The sequence below is a fragment of the Ambystoma mexicanum genome, chromosome 5q (genome assembly GCF_040938575.1).
Source record: "Ambystoma mexicanum isolate Mex_15411 chromosome 5q, UKY_AmexF1_1, whole genome shotgun sequence".
In the NCBI taxonomy this organism is placed as follows: Eukaryota; Metazoa; Chordata; class Amphibia; order Caudata; family Ambystomatidae; genus Ambystoma; species Ambystoma mexicanum.
The window spans coordinates 1,375,060,420-1,375,078,745 of NC_090933.1; positions in this window are offsets into that span (position 1 = coordinate 1,375,060,420).

Below are 18,326 nucleotides of genomic sequence, written 5' to 3' on the forward strand. Positions count from 1 at the left end.
TCCCCCGGATTTTCAAGGACCAGGGTGAGGTCACCGGATGCCGCCTGAACTGCGACGCTTTCCATGCCTCAGGCCCCTCTCTCAGGTGAACCCATTCCAGGGTGTCCTGCCCTTCAAAAAGTAAAGAGAACTCTCCCCGGGGCTCCTGCCGGGTTCTCCAGGATTGTTTGTGTTACCGCACTGGATGCCTTGAGGGCGCCAGTCTCCACCACTCCGGGTTCGTGGATCTGAACCCGACTCTCTTTTGATCGGCTGAGGGCAATGCAGGCTATCGCCTGTCCCTTCAGAACGGCGCTCGCCCATCTCTTAGACTGACCCATGTTTAACTGCTGTTCTGTAACCCTTCAGTCCCCCCGCCTGCACTTTGGACACCTTCTGTCTGCACTTGCACTTGCCACTCGTTGGTCACACCTCTTGTTATTGTTGATCCCATGTACTGCACTTCCCCACTGCCCTTGCCCCTCACACTTTTCCCCACCCCTCTCACCTGCACTTGCGCTGTCTCAATGTCATTTGGCCTAGTAAGAGCGTAACTTTGTCCCCCTCCCTTGCCTCGTTGCGCATTGAAACACTTGTGTATAGGCGCGTTTTAAATGCCATATCATATCATTTATCATATGAAGTGTGTATGCATTATTACATCACTGTTTTCATGTCAATTTAGACACATTGCAGACTAGCTAGAAATCAATCAGGCTTATGTGATGCAGGCAATCACTGTGGAGTATACAGCGAATGAGGGACTTTGGAATGCTAATGGCTCCTTTCCAATGACTTGTCAGGGAAAGGGGCTTTTAGAATTCTCAATTTCACACTTGTGCCTGCCCCGGCCCAGTAATAAAAGAGCAGACTTAAAAGAAATATGCAAAATAAACAACCCTTTATCATAATTTCACAGAGGAAAACCTCTGTGTTTTACACTTCAAAAAGCACACTTTTCCTCATTTTCAGGAACAAGGATGCGTCCCACCCAACAATTCAAGTGCCACCAACTGGGAACTAAGGTGATGAAGAAAGAGCATGCCATGGTCCACCAAGTCAAAAGCAGCTGAAAGATCTTGGAGGAGAAGAATGGCTAAGTTACCGGAATTCCGAGTACTGTCAAAGCTGCATTTTTAGGTCGAGTAAGGCTGTTTCGGTACTATGTTTAGGATGGAAACCAGACTGTCTGGCTCCCAGGAGTGAGTGGTGTTCAAGGAATTGGTGAACTTGTGAGTAGGCAATGAGGTCTAGGATTTTGAGCAGGAAGTTCACGGTTGTGATGGAACAATAGTTGGCGGGCACAGCTGGGTCCAAAAAGGGTTTTATAAGGAGGGACCCAAGTTGCCTTAATGCTGTCCGGGACCACACAAGTCTTAAAGGAGACATTGATGAAGTCAGTGATTGGGGTAACAGTGGCAGCACAGGGTTTGATGATATAGGCAGGGCAGGAGTCACCCTTACAATTGGAGGGATTTAGAGACTGGAAAGTGTCCAGGACAGTAGTTTGGTTCACTTTTGAGAAAGAGAATTGGGAGCAAATCATTTAGCGTGGGGGAGATTAACTGGTCTGGAGACAGCAGGGTGATCCGGCGGTGGGTTTGGTTTTGAGTAGTATTTTCTTGACAGTGATTTTGCTACGCGGCATGCCAATTTTGGCACTGAGGGCAACTTGAACAGTGGTTCACCAGACTTTGTTTATCCTTATGTGGTTATTGGAGGAGCCAGGGATTTCCAATTTTCTCAGGATGGAGAATAATTCTTTCGAGTAAGAGCTTGCATTGGAAATTCTGTTGTCATAAGAGGAGGCTATGGTCGAGTGGCAAGGCTGATGGTGTTAGCGGAGCTGGTGTGCTTTTTAAGGAGAGGTCTTTATGCAGAGAGTGACAATCTCGTCTGAGAACAAAATATTTGTGGGCTTAAACGGTTTTAGGGTTTTGAGTTTCAGAGGAGCATGTTCATAAAGTATCAGTAGGAGGCTCTGACAGTGGTTATCGAGGCCTTCTGGACTATCAGTTTAGGAGTGAGGGGATGTGAGTAGCGAAAGTAGAGTGGGCTTCTGAGTCCCATGCAATAGTTTCCAGCTGCTTCTGGCCAGTGTCTTGTTGAGCATGGGAGTTGTGTTCAGGAAGGGTTTGGGATCAAGTAGATTGCATTCTATCAGGTGGTGGTCAGACGAAGGCACTGGGCTGAAGTCTGATATGTCGATGGAGGTGCTAGTGGTCAGTATACAGTCTAGCATGCGTCCTTTTGCATGGGTGGGGGCAGGGATTAGTTAGGGGAAATTCATGTCCTGGAACGACTGGTCCAGTGCAGCAGGTTTGTGATCCGCAGGATCATTTTAACCCTGATTAAAGTTTCCAAGTCTTAGGCATTTGGTGGCAGGTTTGAGGAAGGGTGTTATCAAAAGGGGGATATCAGATTCAGGGTTACTGGTGGAGTTGGATTGGCAATAAAGGAGGAGGATTAGTGGATTATTTGAGGAGCAGTGTTTTGTGGCCTGAGATGGGAGGAGGGGGAAAGCTGTGGACATAGAGTGAGGATTTTGCAATAAGAACAACGCCTCCTCAGGCTGAGTTGGTGCAGTCCTATCGATCGTATAGCTGGGAGGAATGACTAGTGTGACCAAAGGGCCGAAGGTACTATGGAGCCAGGATTCTGTCATAGCGAGTATGTTGAGGTGGTGCTCATTGATGGGATCATGTATCGTGATGGCGTGTGCTCCAAAGGAGTGTCCGTTGATGAGTACACAGTTGAGAGGGACACCCTGGTCAGCCAAGATATAGGAGGCCAAGCTAGCTGTAGCAGGGATGCTTATGGAGGAATGGGAAGGAAGTGAGGGTCACTCGTTTGGGAGTCTAGTCTTAGTCTTCTGGCCTCATCCACAATAGGGTAAGAGAGGACATCCAGTACTGTGCTAGGCAGGCACATTCTGGAATGTAGGTTGAGAAATCATTGGCAGCCCAGTAGAGGAAGGGAGTACAGGGTTTATTTGCAGGAAGGGTACGACTTAAGACTGGAAGGGCAATGTGTTTGTGAGAAGGGGCAGAGGGCTGAGCGGGAGGTCCCTTAAGTGGGAGTACGAAGGGAGTAGGTTTAGGCAGATTGCCAAGGTAGGAACGTGAACGGCCAGAGGCACTGAAAAAGGGAGGAGGCGCAAATAATTCTTTTGATGCACTAGGCCATAGTGGGAGGGGATAGAGAGGTTGCAGGAATGGCATCGACCTCGGGAGCGCAGAGTGGATATATGGCATGTGCAGATAGTGCAAGCACCCAGTAGGGCTACAAGGACGAGAGTTTGGAAAAGTCACAGGGCACTCTTGTGCTACTAAATTAGTGACTGTTGGGTAGTTACAGGCCGTTCTTTGAAGAAAGGATCAGTGGCAGCCAGTGGCAGGAAGGGAATAGGTGGTATGTGAGAGGTAGCCGGGGTCAGTGGAGCGGAATAGGTGCCAGGCTGGGTAGTCACAGGGTGTTCTTTGAAGAAAGGATCAGTGACAGCCAGTGGCAGGAAGGGAATAGGTGGTATGTGAGAGGTAGCAGGGGTCAGTGGAGCGGAATAGGTGCCAGGCTGGGTAGTCACAGGGCGTTCTTTGAAGAAAGGATCAGCGACAGCCGGTGGCAGGAAAGGAGTCTGTGGTATGTGAGATTTAGCAGGGGTCAGTGGCGGGGAATATGTGCTAGGCTGGTGTAAAGACTGGTGGGGGGTTTCTGTACTCCTGCCTGCTATATGGCAGAGTAGAAGCACAGACCACCCCAGCCAAGATTCTCTATACAGTAGCGAAGGACAAGCAATCAAGGCTTAAGCTTTTAGGAGGTGTTACAGGCTCGTTCTTAAGTACAGTGTAGTCTCCAAGACCCCACAAAGGAATGTCCACACACTATGTTATGTGATAACACAGTTCTTTATATAAATAAGGTTCAGAATATATACACAATCAATAACACACTTTGTGCTTTGGCAATACTAATATGATGAATATGTATAAAGTCTATGTTGTATCAGTCTCATTGGCATAGAAACCAAATAGTAAAGTGAATCAACAATAGACATAGGAAGGAAGATAAGTTAGGTTAAATAATGGCACAATAGTTTGTCCAAATACCATGAAACAGTTCTGTGTGAGGATCCCCCCACCTGGGCAACCTATACCTTTAGTGTATTAACAAGCTCATTCCATATATGTTTAAAAGAGTCTTGTTTGCTGCTAAACATGTTCTACTACCCCAATGTACCTGAGTTTAGCAGAGTTCTTTGATGGTTCATCGACGGATCCCTCTTGGGTGAACTCCCTTTAAAGCAGGAGCCACAAGGTGTCGAGATTCAACGAAGAAATGTGAACAATGTCGTCGAGGCAGCAGCTTCGGCCTTTGCGGTGCTTGTCGACGATCGATCATGGATGTCCTGCGAAGATGAGGCGTGCGGTGCATCCCGATGAAGAGAGTTTGTTGCCGCAAAGAGTACCTGATGAAGAATGTAGGCCCAGCAGCGGATGTCGGGTGTCAGCGTTGGCATCGACAATCAGGACTCAATCCCTTCTGACTTTCAGATCTTCGTTGGTATCTTTGTGGACTTTGGGTGGCAGGAAACCCACCAGCGGATTCTCCTCAGCTCGTCGATGACCTTGACTTTCTCCGGCGGGACAAAGCAGTCGACTGTGATGGCAATGGAGTCCTTGATTTCAAAGTGTCTTAGTCAACAGTGGAGCGATGCAGCTCCTGTCGTCGAGCAGCACAGCGTGAAGCTGTCCCCGCTTCTGGGCCACACTACTCAACGGGCTTCCAGCAGTTACGGCGGTCCTCCGAACCCTGGTCGACAATGACAGACTTCGATGTCCGGGTGCTTCACTTCAGATTCCACGGCGGTCCCAGTCTTTGGTCGACAGACTTTTGGGAGTGCTTTCCCGGGAGCCTTGGTGAAGATTAGCTTTCTGTACAATGTTCCCTTGTAGCTCGGGTAGAGGTCTCCTAACCAGGTCCTCTCTTGGATCAGTCTTGAAGACAGGACAGCTTTCAGATTGCGTTGAAGGAAAGCAGAAGCAATTCTTCTTCTTCCAGCTCGGCTTCAAGGATAAGTAGCTTCAAGTTTCGACTTCAGCTTCTGAACAATTCTGGTACATGAGAGGTCCGCAGATATACTGTTTTGTATCTTATTCAAACTGCTGATCCAAGCTCAGGCAGCCAATCATTCAGAAGGGCATTCAGCAGTCAGGCAGCCAATCAGGCTCGCAGTGCATTCAGGCCATGCACTTCCATCCAGACACTCACAACAAAGAAAGTGGATTGGAGCAAGCCCCCAGCCTTTCAGCACACCACACTGCATTCATACCAGTTTCGGGCAGGGCCATCTCATTCATTGCGTCACACACCAGAAACCAGACACCCATAACATGAAATGTATATTTGTCACACACTCCATTAACCCAGGTCCCACCCTAAGGGTGTACCCACAACATACAGTCATTGGAAAGTCTCCAGCCAGTCTGACCTGGACTTCCCCACAATACCATATATGGAACTTCCACCCAACAGCCAGTCAGGGGAAGGGACAGATTTAAGGCTTCCCAGGACTTTGGGAAAATGAGGTAACAGGCAATAGAAAGCAAGAGGCCACAGGCGCCATCGTGTCTCCAATCAGGAATAAACTTATTCTAATGGCAGTGCCTGGGTATACCAAGGTGACGGATACTCAGAGCACCTGTCAAATGCAGCATGGAGCTGCCACCATCCCATACCCTGCTCTTTGGGCCACACACAGGTGCCCAAAAACATACACTAGGTGTACAGGGTTGTACCCCCACCCATGGGTGCCATAATGGTATCCCAAGGGTCTGTTCACCACAAACAAAAAGAGGAAGAGCTGCACCGTCAGGAGTCCCTTGCAGAAAACAACACAGAACACACATGATAACAGGAGTACAGAACCAGGATATCGAGGCGCTGTCCTTCCAATGCCTTTCCAGCATCACAGTCGCCCCCCCCAGACTGAGGATAGGGTGGTCTAATCTCCCACGAGATTGACACCCTCATCCAGATGATCAACATACCTTCTGGAAAGGCCATCTGCATTATCGTGACTCTTCCCTGGTCTGTGCTCTATGGTGAAGTCTAGCCCTTGCAGGCTAATGGACCACCTGAGCAGTTTGGGGTTTTCATCCTTCATCTGCATAAGGCATTTTAGGGGCTTATGATATGTTTGGACCTTGAAGGTAGACTCTGTAAGGTAGGGCCTAAAATGCCTAAGGCTCCAAACTACACTGAAACATTCCTTTTCAACCGTAGCCCACCTAAATTCTGTACCCTTAAGTTGTCTACTGATGAAGATGATAGGATGTTCTCTTCCTTTGTCATCTAACTGGGACAAGACCGCTCCAATTCCGGTGTCATAGGCATCAGTCTGAACAGTAAAGTGTTTGCTGTAGTCAGGTGCACACAACACAGGTGCTCTACATAGACTTTCCTTCAAGCTAACAAAGGCCTTCTGACAGTCTTCCGTCCAATTAACCTTCCTCTGTTGTTTGGCTGAAGTCAGAGCTGTCAGAGGGGCAGCTATGGTTCTATAGTCCGCCATGAAGTTCTGGTAAAATCCAGTGAGCCCCAAAAAGGCTCTAACCTGGGCTTGAGTAGTGGGAGTCTCCCAGTCACGTACATCCTGTACCTTACTGGGGAGAGGTTTGATTCGATTCCCACCTACCTCATGACCAAGATAAGTGACTTTCACCTGAACTATCTGGCACTTGGTGGCCTTGATAGTGAGGTTAGCCCTTTTCAGGTCCTTTAACACCCTATCCAAATGAGTCAAATGCTCTTTCCAGGTAGAACTGTAGACAGCAATGTCGTCTAAGTAGGCCACACAAAAGGCTTCCAGCCCACCAAGCACATGGTTGACTAAACTTTGGATGGTGGCAGGTGCATTCTTCAACCCAAAAGGCATGACTAAACTGGTAGAGCCCCCCAGGTGTTGAGAACACAGTATTTTCCTTGGCACGGTCCATCAGAGCTATTTGCCGATAGCAGGAGGTAAGGTCAAAGGTGCTTACAAATTTGGCAGCACCTATGGTATACACAAGCTCATCAGCCCTGGGCAATATGCGTCAGTTTTGGTGACAGCATTGAACCCTGTGTAGTCTACACAGAACCACCAATCATTGGTACCTGCCTGGGAACTTGCATGGGGACAAGGACCACTGGACTGGACCAGAGACTGGCCGAGGCTTCAATAACACCGAGTTTCAACATCTTGGCAACCTCAGCCTGGATGTGGTTCTTAACCATGTCTGACATTCGGGAGCACTTGCTTTTGACAGGCACACTGTCACCAGTGTCAATTGCGTACCTACACCACAGAGTGAGGCCTGGCGTCAGTGAGAACAGAGGGACATACTGCCAGAGCAAAGCCCTGCAGACCCTCTGCTGCTCTGGTGTCAGATCTGGATTGAGATGGACTCCCTCCACTGAGCCATCCTGAGGGTTTCTACGCGAAAATCAGGAAGGGGCTCACTCTCATACTCCTCTTGCTCTGGAGCTAGCAGAAGGCATGATACTTCCTCTCGCCTGTGGAAAGGCTTGACCGTGTTGACGTGAAATACCTGAGGGGCAACCCCAGGGACTCCCATGTCAACCAGATAGTTGACTTCGCCCATCTTGGAGATTATCCTGAAGTGTTCAGTCCACTTATCTGCCAAAGCTTGAGGCTTGGTAGGCTCCATCACAAGGATCTCCTGTCCTGAGGTCCAATGCACTTGTGATGCTTTATGGTCATGCCTGTATTTGTTCAATTCCTGGCTTGCCGTAAGATTCGCTGTCACCTGGCCCATCTTCTGTGCCATCCTCTATCTGAGGCCTAACAAATAGTCCCCTACTTGCTTGGCAGGACCTGGAGTGGTGGCTTCCATACTATCTCTGATTAGGCGAGTGGCCCCCTAACGGAATGTCGAAAGAGAAGCTCAAAGGGGCTGAAACCAACACCCTCTTGAAGGACTTCTCTGTAGGCAAACAACACGTATGGTAGGAGGAGATCCCATCTCCTCCTTAAGGGCTCTTCAAAAGCACCCAGCATGCCATTGAGAGTTTTATTAAACCTATCGACCAGACCATTGGTCTGGAGGTGGTAGGAGGTGGAAAACGTATAGGTTACCCCACATTCCTTCCACATTGCTTGCATGCAACTAAACATGAAGTTGGATCCTCTGTCAGAGACCACCTCTTTAGGGAATCCAACTCTGGTAAAAATACTGAGGAGAGCCCTGGCAACCAAATTGGCAAAAATGATCCAAAGCTGTATAGCCTCAGGGTACCTGGTGGCATGATCAACCAGGACCAGGATGAACCGGTGTCCACCTGATGTGGGAGGGTCAAGGGGACTGACAATGTTGATGCCAACCCTCTCCAATGGTGTGCCAACCACTGGCAAAGGCTGTAGTGGGGCAATGACACTGCCTCCAGTCTTGCCAGACAACTGACAAGTGGGACAGGTCCGGCAGTGGTTCTCCACTTGTACTTCATTCCGGGGCCAGTAGAAATGTGCAGAGAGCTTCTGCTTAGTCTGCTTGGTCCCAAGATGACCAACTAAGGGTACCTCATGCGCCAACTGCAACAGGAAGGGCCTGTAAACATGGGGTACCACCAACCTCTTGAGGGCACCAGGTTTAGGCTTTGTGGGCTCACGACAAAGGAGCTCACCCTTCCAATACATTATGAATGACCTAGGCACTTCACCTTGTGCCTGGGTCTGGGCCTGTTTCCTTAGACCCTCGAGAGAGAGTGGCACTCTCTCTGACCCTTACAGAAGTCTCCCCTATAGGGGAGACTCAGGAGTTGAGTCTCAGGTTACCACTGGAACCAGCCCGTCCGGAGCCTGAATCCCAGTGGGTGCTGCTGAAGCTGCAGGAAGAGAAGGAGCCCCATCACAGAGGTGGCCTTCTTGCTCTTCCGTCTTGCCTTGTTTCTCCCCTTTGGCTTGAGTACCTTACTCGCAGTCAGACCCTGTGTGACCTGTGATCTAGTGACTGCAGCAGCAGTCTGGGGGGTATTATACAAAAATGTTGCCCTCATTTGTGCGCCCGCACAGTCACTGCGACTTTGGAGGCGCACAAAATGAGGGTGACATTGACTGTGCCCGAGCAGAGAGGGGGTTGCGGGGGTGTCCCCCACTCTTCCTGGGCACAGTAATTGGGGTCGGGGGCTGCGGGGGTGTCCCTGCTTACCATTTCAGAAAGCGGGGGATACGAAAAAAAAAAAAAAGAAAAAAAAAAAGCACCCTGCGGCGTCAGCTCCAACCCACGTTAGTGGGATGAGCTGCCACCGCAGGGATCACAGAGTGCGGGCGGCACACACAGAAGTGTGCCGCCCGAAAGGTAAGTGGGGTGGGGAGTTGGGAGGGGTAAAACAGGCCAGGGGAAGCGGGCACAGTGATCCATATGATCACTGCGCCGCGCCATAACTGCCGTCGGCATTTTCGGCGTTGCAGTTACGGGCGGCGCAGTGATCCCATAGATCCGTTTGGGGTAATCCATCAGAGATCAACCCCAACTCCACTAGATCATTACCCAACAAAATGTTGGCAGGTACATTGTCCTGTCCCAGGATGGGAAGCTTTGCTGTCTTGTACGCAATCGTGATTGTGACTATGGCAACAGGAGATAATTTGAGAGGCCCACCAGCTAACCTGGCAGTTCTCCGAGGAGCACCTAAATTCTCCTCTGGCATGAGCAGGATCCTGTCCACCACTGTCATACTTGCCCCAGTGTCTCTCAAACCAGTAGAAAGCTGGCCATTCAAGAGGACACTTCTCAAAAACCTACGGGTGTTTTGTGGGATTATAGCCAGTACTTCTGCATACTGGTCCCAGGCCCCAAGGGACACCAGGGAAATCTCGGCAGGTACACCAAATGTGATTCCTGTAGAGGAGGGGAAGACAGTGGCCTCCACCTCAGGCATGAAGCAAGGGTAGGTCAGGCTGACAGCCTGGACGCCAAGTGCCTTACCTTTACAATTGGGGATACCCTTCTTGTGGTCCAAAGCCCCATAGTCCCAACAAGTGCCAGGAATCTGAAGTACGGTACTGCAGCCACTGGGGGCCTTTTTTGCAGCAGGAGGACTGCTACTCTTACTCCCACCCCCATAAGACGTATCCCACTAGATTTGTGGGTTTTAGGAGAGGAAGGATTAGATTTACTCGACTGTGACTGCTTTTGGGACTCTTCAGACTTCTGAGAGGCCCCCTTTTCTTTGTCCTTGTCCTTCCCACTGGGTTCCTTTGGGGACATCCGGTGAGAGACCCACTTGTCAGCCAGCCTGGCCACCTTAAAGGGATCTAAAATGTTCCGGTCAGCAACATACTGACGCAGCTTTGGTGACAGGTGTTAGGCAGAATCCAGTGTAGTTCTCTTAGGGAGCACTACACCAGATTAGGACTACAGGTGAGAGCAATAAATCCCCTTTCGTATCAGTCTGTACCACAAAGATTTAGTTGGTAGCTGTGGCTAAGCAGTCAGACTTATCTCAAGAGGGAGATGAGCAGTATTCAGGGTTTACAGAATAGGCAGTACAGTACTATGGAGCAAGGAAACACTGACCAAAGCTTGTATCAAAAAGAGAATATGGACCTCATTCCGAGTCATGCCAGTAAGGACTGGTACTTCCCGGCATGGCGGAAAGTACGACACTGTGCTGGTTTAAGAGCGAAAATTGCGGCCCATTCCGAGTTCTCGGACACGCGCTTTCTGCCATGCCAACACCGCCCTGTAAGCAGTAGCATCAGTGCATAACGGTGACCGTAATTTACGGAGACCGTAAATTACGGTCACTGAAAAAAAAGGAACCAGAAATTACGACATCGCACAGGAATGGGAAGGAGAGCGGCGGCCATCTTTAAAAACACAATCCATTGCCATCCGCAGCCGCCAGCACCATTGTGAGGAAACCAAAGTTGGAAACCGGACCAGGCACGGCTCAACATGCCAAAAGCACCAAAAAGGGCGGCGGATTGCATTCGCAAGCAGAGATTCTGCCCCCAAGAACTCCAGGCCATGGTAGACTTCCTGGCAGAGCATGCCGATGTCGTCTTCAGTGAGCGACATGCGGAGGGAGTCGACCCTCCACAAGAAGAACATTTGGCCGGAACTGGCACAGAGGGTGAGCGCTGTCGGCAACACCCCCCACACCTCCAGGGACTGCCACAAGCGGTGGGATGACCTGCGGGTGTAGGTGCGGGGCCTCCTCTCCAGCAACCGCAGCCAGGCCCTGCAGACGGGAGGTGGCACAAGTACTGCAGTCCAACTGGGAGGCCGTGGGAGGAGACCTGTGCGGAGCTCATTGGCACTGAATCCATTGAGGGCGTGGAGACCATGGAGTGCGGGGGAACGACTTCTGCAGAAGGAGGTGAGTGTCGACAGTGTACACTGGCAATGTCCATTGCATGATCTAACCTGACCCAGGGGCCATCAAAGGCACCCTCTCGTGTTGCCATCCCCCCATCCAACGCCCCCCCATCCAACAAATGCTGAGGCAAGTGCCGCCTAACGATGGCCCAAGTGCGAGTACATAACGCACATCAACCATAGTGCATTGACTTGCACAGCCCATCATGTACACTGTCCACCGTGGTAGGCATTGTACTAGCCAAAATGTACATGACCAGGGCACAATGAGTCACTCCCAAACATGTGTATATGTCATCACCATGCACATGTACCACTGCCATAGCTACCCCCCAAACAGAACAAACCGTAAATGACCGAAATGTCCATGCAACCATGTATGCAAATAGGACATTGCACATACACTAATGTTGTCCCTCTCTTCTACCCCCACAGACACAGACCATGACAGCACAGAGCCCCAGGGAAGCCGGCCAAGCACCTCCATGGGTACTGGCAGGGTCAGGCCGAAGCCAGCGCCAAAAAAAAACACCCCCCAACCCACGGAAAGGCCACTTGAAGCTGGCAGACCAGCATGCCATACAGCATCGGCGGCAGCAACTGTGCCAACCCCCAGCTCGGTGCACTCCAGGGTCTCAGGGGAGGCTGCTGCTACCGCGCCGGATGAGTGGGAGCCCAGCCCGTCACCCATCCGGGGGCCCATGTCGGAGGATGGGCAAGACACAATGCACAGCCCGGAGCCATGTCCGTAACCCTGGTGTCATGCAGTGACTCCGGGGATGCACCATCACCGGTGCACAGTTTGGAACTCAACCTGCAGGAGTATGACGCCGATCCCCCCAGTCCATCCATGCCGCCCCCTGCAGAGCATGCTGGTGCAAGTGGATCTTCAGATGGTTTCCCTTCTTTTGACCACCAGCGAGTGCATCAGTTGACTGATTTCATACAGAACTACATTGAGGACAATCGCCAGGCCAGGGCAGAATTGCATGTAGAACTCAATCAAATGTGGCAGTCCCTCACCGACTGCACCACAATATTGTATGACTCTTTGACTGACAACACGACCCGGCTATGTCATGTCCTTAATCGCATAGCAAATGCCCTTGAGGCAGGGCATCCAAGTACAGAGCCACAGCAGGAGGACACATCCGCAACCAGTGAGGCCACGCAATGCAGCCCGGAGAGACGCACTTGGCGTTCCTTGCATCAACGGGATTTGCCCTCCCCAGACTAGGGGAGCAAGAGACATTAGGCATTCCTGCCACATGTGGGCCCCACATCCTACATGGGACGATTGCTCTGGAGTTGGGGGGAGGGGGGAGATGGTGTGTTCTGGAGTTGAGGGGAGGGGGGAGGGGGGAGATGGTGTGTTCTGGAGTTGGGGGGAGGGGGGAGATGGTGTGTTCTGGAGTTGGGGGGAGGGGGGAGGGGGGAGATGGTGTGTTCTGGAGTTGGGGGGAGGAGGGAGATGGTGTGTTCTGGAGTTGGGGGAGGGGGGAGACGGTGTGTTCTGGAGTTGGGGGAGGGGGCATGGGCAGGTGCTGATGTAAGCACTATTTTTTTTTTCTCACAATACACAATTGGTGTCGCAAACTTAAACCGTTGTGGACATTCTTCATTGCACATTTGTTCATTGACTACTGCCAGTGCATGGTGTACAAGTATGCACGAGTCCGTTGCCCTGTGTGCCCATGTCATGACACCCTCTACTGACTTGTGTCCTGGAGACCTTGTCCACTGTAAGTACAGAGCATTACATGTCCCTCAAGTGCACAGCCTTAATGACCCTTTGTTGGCACTTCACCCTCCGCCTTCACCGCATCGTCCTGTGGTTGTAGCAGTACCATGTCAGGGGTGATAGCCGCTCACGTAGGGATGCACTTTTTGTCCATCTGCACATATGGCATGGGCCCATTCGACACCAGATATCAGTGGAGGGGTCACCCACCAGTCCTGCTTCGCCGGCACATATGTGCCTCACGCAAGCCAGGTGACTGCTTCATCTATACGCATGCATGGGTATGACCATTGTCTGGCTGCCCCATGGCCCTGTTCAGGGAGTTCGTGACAGGGGTCATGTGGCTTGCTGTCAAGGGACAGCCAACAACAGCTGCATGTGTCGCCAAATGAGGTGGGTGTGTGGACTGTCATGGTGGAGAACAGTACTTGGCTGTCATGGCAGGGTTTCAATGATGGCCATCTGGACATGTCCATGGATGTATTGGGCACGATCAGGGACACAAATATGTGTCTGATGCAATGTAATGCAGTGGGGTGTTGCGTCTACATGATGGCCCATGAACGATGGTGTGGACATCTTGGGGTACATGTTCCTTTGTTGCATGCTGCTGTCCTGATGTCGATCAATGTGGTGTTGTGTACTGTGTACATTCTTATTTGGGTGTGATGGCTGTAGTCTGTGGATCATGGTCATCATCCTGTTCTGATCCATTCTATGGTGATTCCCAACACTCCTATGGGCGTGCCATGCCGGTGACGTGATCTCGTACCCCTGCTGCCCTCCGTGAATTCCACTCCCAGGGATGGGTCTCCAATGTGGTGCCAGGCTGGGGGATGCCACATTGTGCATGTGCAGTGTGTCCTCCGATATGCGCTTACGGTTGTGGTGTCCGCAAATGAGTGGTGCTGGTGTAGTGTGATTAGCCCTTGTCAGTTGGTGGAGATGTAGTGTGATGTGAGTGCCTTATTCTAGCAAAGTGAGAATCTGTTCATATGTGCTGTTGCACTGGTTCTGTGGCAGGTTTGTTGTCGGGGTGAACACCGTACAATGGCTTCATCGTTTCAACCCAGTTGGTTCATGCAGGCACCCACCCCATGGCACCAGTGCACTTGCATGACACAGTCAGATGACTCAACAGCCAGCCAGGCAGGTCATCCTGCATGTTGGACCATGTGGCGCGGTAGCGTGGTGGACTGCTGGCCCTTTGAGTAATGTGTAGTTGTTTGGTGTCTGGCCCACCCATGTATGCGGTTCTTGGTAACCTTGGATTCCACCTGCACGTAGGGGGAGTGGTATTGTTTGCAGTTGCTGTCCGCCACCTGCATGCCATGCTGGTCCATATACGACCTGTGGGTGCTGTCAGGGGCACCATTGTCATTTGGCATATTTGCATTAGGTCCAGCTTTACTGTTGTGTATGTCATGGGTGGTCCATGTTGGGGATTGGTGGACCCATGTGTGCTTGTGGAGGTGTAACGGCACTTGTATATGTGGCCACATAATGGACGGTTGTGACATGCCACTTTGTGCTGGTGGGTGCCTTTGGCTTGGGTGTGGGGCATAGGCAGTGCCTTAAGTGGCACTACAAATCGAGCCGGGGCTCATCGAGGGGGCGTGGCCTAACAGCGGGGGTCTTGATGGCCCGTTAGGCCACGTCCCCTTAACGAGCCCGGGCTCAATGGGCTACTGCCACCCCTGCCAGGCAGCCTTTCGTAGAGATTAGCACCCTCTCCCCTATGGGGAGAGGGTGCTGATCTCGGCATTTATTGGGTGTAGGCTTGCCTGGCAGGGGACAGCGCCTGCCTATTCAGCCTTAATGGTGGTGCTGCCCCTCGCCAGCTGGGGAGGGGCAGCACCACCATTAAGGCTGAAAGGGTGAGGCCACTGGAAGCAGAGGCCTTTTTCCTAAATACTGAAACTCCCGCGAATGCGCGGCAGCTCCAGTATTTAGAAAGCAAGGCCTCTGCTTTCAGCGGCCTCACGTTTTTTCCATAATGGTGGCGCCGGCCGACGGGAATCTCTTGATTAAAGGGATGCCTCGCAGGTGCGGCGCCACCATTATGGCTGAAAGGCATTTTTTTCTGTAGCCTGAAGCTCTCGCAAACGAGCGAGCGCTTCAGGCTGTAGAAAAAAATGCCTTTTCGTGTAGTGGCCGGGGCTGCCAGGGGAGATTACTGGGCCCCGGCAGGGCCCCGCCTCAAAATGAAATTTCGGAGCCTGCCGGGGCCCAGCCCCGGCAGGCCCCGGCCCACTTAAAGCCCTGGGCATAGGCAACACCATCACTTGTGCCGGGTTGGCACTGTACATTTGTATGGTGCTCGCTTTTCTTGTGTCTGTGGCGCAATATGGTGGTGACGGTGTCACAATCTAGGTGGTCTGGGGTCTCTATCTGGTAGGACTTCTCCTAGAGTGGCCGGACATGCTGCGTGTGCATGGGGGCTGCTGGAGTGGTAACGGAGGCTGCACTGGTGCTGCATGCAGGGCCTGTCTCCACCTCCTTCTACCCCTGTGTCTCCTCAGTGGGGGGGCGTTTTGTTGTTGCAGGGGTTTGTGTGGTAGTGGCCTTGCTTGTTCGATTGGTGTCATCTTGGTGTGGAAGGGGGGTGGTGTGTGGGTGTGTTCCTTTTCTGCTGTGGCAGACTCCTGGCCTCCATCTGTGTTGCATGTGTCCACCTGTGGCTCTGGGTCCCACTGCTCAGGGTTCTTTACTCCTTCTCTGAGATGCCTGTATGTACTGCATGCCGGTAAGGTACTTTACGGCCTTGAGGAGGCCGTCATTTACGTGTGCTACTTACTTGTTATCGGCTCCGGTTTACGCCATGCCGTTAATTTCGGCATGGTGGGGCGCACGCGCGACCCAAGACCGATAATTACGGCATTGTAGTTTACGGTGCCGTAATTAACGGTCTGAGGGGTCGGAATGGCATGGAGCGGAAAACCATGCCGGTAATTCATTACCGGCATGGTTTGTACCTTACCTCCATGCTCGGAATGACCCCCAATACATATTTATTTTATACACTAATTCAAACACATGGATCACAGTTAATAAAGTAAGTTAAGTTCAACCAAGGAAAAGTAGATACAACTCCCTATTCAATTGTAGACAAGTTTGCGGTAGAGTGAAAACTGAGCAAAATGGCACAGTGAAAATCAACTACAAATGGCACTCTAGCAATTCACGAAAAGGGAGGGAAAGCACAAGTTAAACCGAAATACCTTCAGACACCCCCTAGCAACACTTCCCTGAAGTTTTGTGAACAAGTAATGCACAGTAACACTTTAGCAGAAAGATAAGTGAATGAAAACTGAGCAAAATGGCACTCCAAACATTAAAACAGTAGGAAGGAAGAGGGGTTCAGAAGGTTTAGGTGCATCAACACATTTCTCATTGAAAACCTAGTGAGAATAGATCTAACAAATCAGCCAGAGTCGATAGGCCTGAGCCAGAGTCAGTGGTACAGGACCAAGAGTTTAGGAGCAAAAAATGTTCTTGTAGCTGCAGTCGAGTCTTTAGCAGAAAAATATTGAAGAGGTAGATGTGAGGCGAAAGACAACGTTAAAAGAGAGGGCAGCCAACCCAACAAGTAGTCAAAGGATTTAAAACACCTTTGGGGCTACCACGGAGAAAGGGCGGCCTGGCGGAACAATGTACCTTAAACATGAAGAAGTGGCTCCTCCGGTGGCGGTTGTTCCTGGTAGTTCTTGCAGGTTGAGGGGTCCAGCAGAGGAAGAGAGGCTCTCGTCGTGGAGGAAGGTTCGAGTCGCTGCACTACCCAGGGAAGAAACCAGGCGCGGTGCTGCCAAACGAAGCTTAAAAGTGCACGCTCCTTTTAATAGTGGTCCGGGTCGATAGCTGCCTGGCTATCCGGTCTCCAAGTGCTGTGCACTGTCAATTCGACCAAGGCAGGTCCGAGGAAGCGATATGTGAACTGGTTGACCCCACCAGCTCAAGGGAAGGAGGCTCTTTCGCTGAAGATCTCCTCTCGTCGTGTGGAAGAAAAGTGGTGAGACGATCCGGCAGGGCTTCACCGGTGGTGTAGATGCTGAAGAGGTCTGTAGCTTCTCTCCCCTTCGGTTCCGTAGTTCCAGTGGCAACGTCTTGCTCTTCCAGTCCTCATGGCCCTGCTTTTATGCAGAAAGAGACCCATTCATACAGCCTAGCTGTCACTCACACAGTGGAGTGGTCTTCTTGGCGGGAGACCCTCCAGCCTATCAGGTTAGAGTGCGACCTGAGTTGCTGTGGCAACTCTGTCCAGGGGTTCTACTCCCCCTCCCAAACAACAGACCCACCCCAGACTCAGAGGCACCAAAAGGAGGGCTTCTTGGCAGAAGCCCGCCAAAAGAGCGAACAAAGGATCCCACCCTGGGTTAGGAGTTTAGAGTAAGACACGAGAAATAATTTATATCAAAGTTCTGGCAAATAAAACCTACCGGAGTAAAGTTAATAATAAAATAAACCAGCGGTATGTTAGAGGCTGTCAGTAAAAGTGGTAGCCTCGAACAATGGGAAATTCCCACAGGAAAATATTTGCAGTTGAATATAAAAGGTAGTAACCACTGCCACCAGCTAGAAACTTTGCAGAGGGGGACTTTAAGGGACCCTCTCAAAAATGAACATAGGGGAAAAACTATTAACCCCTTCCAGTACTTCCATATTAAGATGAGTTGTACTGGTTTAGTTCATAGAGATTGACTAGTAAAGTCAATTTGGACTTTACATGCCCTGGGAGACAGTAGTCAGTCCCAGGGTATTGAGTCTATGTTTGGGGGTCGCTACAACACCCCTGTGTCACTGCACTGAGGGTGCTGTGTAACAAATGTGAATAAATATGGTTCCTATGGGTGAGAGAAAAAGATCCCATAGGCATTAAACACAATAATAGCCTAGAACACACATAGCAAAAATGCCTAAGCGTGGGAAAAAGAGTCTCCTCTTAGCAGGTAAAAAGAAACAAACCCTTCAAATCCAGCAAACCTGCTGGGGGACTCTGTAGGTAAGGGAAATTAGCCATAGAATGAGAATTCTCCCTAACAACAGGCTTCAGAAAAATTATCAAAAAACAAAAGGTGGGACAATTCAACAAACGTTTCCACCTTGTATCCAGCAATCCAGCCCATCATATTCATATGCGCAGCACTCACCCAGTCAATCCAAGACACATTCTCTCTCTTTTTATAATCCCTGAACCTTTTAAAGTATTGGGTAGGTGTCTTGCCAAA